The sequence below is a fragment of the Ursus americanus genome, chromosome 18, assembly GCF_024610735.1.
Source record: "Ursus americanus isolate L20-20 chromosome 18, mUrsAme1.1.p, whole genome shotgun sequence".
Classification (NCBI taxonomy): domain Eukaryota; kingdom Metazoa; phylum Chordata; class Mammalia; order Carnivora; family Ursidae; genus Ursus; species Ursus americanus.
Window position 1 is genome coordinate 23,525,406 of NC_142144.1, and position 3,487 is coordinate 23,528,892.

The 3,487-nt window shown below is 37.5% G+C and overlaps 1 pseudogene; it reads right to left on the minus strand.

Annotated features, from left to right (window-relative positions):
- Positions 1-348: 348 nt before the first annotated feature.
- On the minus strand, positions 349-656 carry LOC123781333 (large ribosomal subunit protein eL42-like; annotated as a pseudogene).
- Between the last annotated feature and the right edge of the window lie 2,831 nt (positions 657-3,487).

Consider the following 3,487-nt stretch of genomic DNA (forward strand, 5'->3'; position numbering starts at 1 on the left):
TATTCGTAGATCTGGTACTGTTCCTTCTTTCCTTCTTGATACTGCTAATATGTGTCTTTTGTGATCAGTCTGACCAGAGGTTTATCAATTGTCTTTTTTTGCAAAGAAACAGCTTTTGGTTTTATTGATTTTATTATTTTTCTGGCTTATTTGATAGATTTCTGCTCACGTTATTATGTTCCTCCTTCTGTTTGCTTCCTTCTGTTTCTTTTTCCAGCTTCTTAAGGTGAATACTTATTAGATCGTTAATTTGAGACCATTCTTCTCTTCTTAGTATAAGCTTATTTTTTTTCAAAGTTACATAACCTCAAGATTTTATTGCGTTTAGAATAACACAAAAGATGAAGCTCAAAACTGGATTGTTTGACCTTTTCTCTTGTTACCTCGTCCTAGTTCAAAATGCTTGCATCTCTTGATAGCTGGCATTCTCTTAGATCTATAGTTGGGCTCCACGCATTTTTGCACAATCTTCTCTATGGTTTCAGCCTTTTTCTGTAAAATTGTCTTAGTCTGCTCACCATAGTCACTCTGCCTCCTGTCCCAACACTGCTTCCCCGGGATACATGAAAAACTTATCCTTCTCATACTGTGTTATTTTGTTGGTATCTGCCACACTTCTTAGAGAAAGTCTGCTGGGTTTTAAGGATGTTTACCATGGTTGTGTGGGTACTTTCACTACGCATGTTTAATGCTATGAATTTTCCTACGAATACTGATTTATCGGTAGTCCATGCATTTTGGTACATTGCCTTAATTTTCATTTGAAATTATTTTTAAATTTTCTTATTTGACTTTTTCTTTGAGTTACTTAGAAGCATGTTTTCAATTTTCCAATATTGGGGAATTTCCCAAATATCTTTCTGTGTTGATTTCTAATTTAATTCCCTTGTGGGAGAACATACTTTGTACGATTTCAATATTTTAAACTTCGCTGAAGTCTGTTTTATGAAAAGTGTCTCTTGGTGACTGTTTCATGTGCCCTTGGAAAGAATATGTATTTTGCTGTTTGTTGGGAATTCTCTGTGACTATTAGGTCAAGTTAGTTTATAGTATTTTTCATGTTTTCCATGTCTTTTCTAACTTTCTTTCTGCTTTTATTCCCGAGGGAGGATTGTTGAAGTGTCCAACTCTAGTCCTGATGTTGTCTGTGTCTCCTGAGCTCTGTCAGTTTTTGCTTCAGGCATGCTTCAGGCTCCACTGTTAGATGTGTATACATTTAGGATTCTTATGTCTTGTGGGTGAATTGTCTCCTTTATTATTATCTAATGACTCTCTTTATCTGTGGTAATACTCCTGAAGTTCACTCTGGTATTCATAAAGGCCCCCCAGCTTTCTTTGGATTAGTGTTTTCATGGTATATCTTTTTACATCTTTTAACTTAGTTATGTCTTAATCTCTAAGGTGAGTTTCTTGTACACAGCATATGATGGTGTCTTGCTTTTTTATCCAATCTGACAATCTCTGCCTTTTAATTGAGGTGTGTAGACCACTTCCATTGCTATTATTGAAATGGTTATATTTAAATCTACCATCTTGCCAACCGTTTATTATTTGTTCCTTCTGTCCTTTCTTTTCCCACCTTTGCCAACTTGCTTTTGGATTATTTTTTATGATTCTATTTTCTCTTCACTCTTGTCTTGTTAAACCTCTTTTAATATTTTTTCCCTGTGCATGTCACAGGACTTAAAATATTCATCTTTAATTTACACATTTTAAAATAGTCATCTTCAAAAAAATAGTCATCTTCAAATAATAGTATACCACTTCATGTATAGTGTAAGAACCTTACAACAAGTTTCCCCCCCTCCTTTGTTCTGTTATCATATACTTAGGGGCTGTGTTATTTCAAATAAATTTTAAATTTCTTAAGTAATACGTAATTTTTTTTGTGTAAAAATATTAAGACATTTCGCAAAGCCTAAAGTCCCCTTGACCATCCATCCCTTCCCTGGAGGTGAGCAATGTTATAAGTTTCTTATACATTGTTTTAAACCTTTTCTATGCCTGTACCGTGTGTGTGTGCGCATGCGTGCGCATATATATATATACACTTAGAATATGTATAGTTTTTTTACATGAAAGATATCACACTGTGCATACCAGTCTATGGCAGCTTCTTTTATTCAACAGTGTATCTTATCCGTCTACCCATATCAGTACCTCATTCTTTTGACCCATTACCTAGTACTCTATTAAGTGAGTTGCCCACCATGTTACTTAAGGCAATGGACCTTTGTTTCCTATTACTCATTATGATAAACAAGCTTCCAGTGAACATCCTTCTCTATGCCTTACTATGGACATATGCGAGTGCTTCCTTAGAGTACCTGCCTAGAAGGAGAATTACATTTTTCATAGAACCCTCTAGCAAGAAATAAAGGGGAGAGGGGAGCAGAAATTAAAATGAGAAGGTTTTAGGGTTGCACTGGGACGAGTGGGTGTGGTAGTGGGTGTGGTGGTTGTGTTTGGAATATGATAGAGGATTTAAAGCCTTGGAAAGTCTTTGGAAAATCTTATGCAGTAATGGCATAATCTTTGGAACTCAGGGGCATGTGAGGGAACACGGATTGGTTGCTATTTTCATGCCTTGGGTATAAAGAGTCTGCTTTTTTTTCTTCACTGCATGTAGAAAAGAATGGTGCGACTCATTTTGATAGTCGATCAGAGGGGTTAAATAACTTGCCCAAAGTCATATGGCTGGTAAAGGGTTATTTTCTGGTTACCCCACAGCAGAATCAGTGACAGCCCAGTGGGCTTGTGAAAGTAATTGAGTTTAGAGGTCATCTGGTTAGACACCTTCACTATTCACATGGGAAGAGAGGCCTTCAGAGCAGAGAGACTTGCTCAAGGTCCCATATCAAGTCAGTGATAGAGCTGGAGCTCCAGCCCTAAATGCTAACATATTTTGGCCTGGCTGTAGGAGGCAGAAAAGCAGAAACAGGAAGGAGATAGCTTAGTCCAGCTCGGAAGTGGTGGTGGGGGACCAAGGAGACAGAGAAGCAAACAACATTGTCGCCTACTCCGCCCCCTGCAGCCCACTCTCTTCCTTTCTCCAGATTCTTGCGGACTTCTTTCTTCAGCAGCATCAAAGAAGTCCAAAAAGGAAAACTAAACAATCCAAATTATAGGATAGAGAAAAAGACCCATTTCCATGTAAATGTTACCATTATGCTGCAAAACAAACATAGTGGAAATAACGAGACTTTGGTTTGAATCTGCGATGTGGAAGATGGGCATAAATAGTCTCTACACCAACAAGTGGAACCGCAGTAATTCTCTCCTGGATGGTAGAGGGATGGGGGCTGGGCACAGGACCCAAACACTATTATTTAAAGAGTGGTCTAGGTCCCTTTGCAATAATCATTAATTTCAGGCAGCAAAACAAAATAAAATTAAAAAAAGAAAAATGAAGGCATGGAGTCATTAAAACAAAAAAGTTGGGCGCTCAAAAGACTTCTCAAAGCTGGAAAGTTTTGGAGAAAGGGTT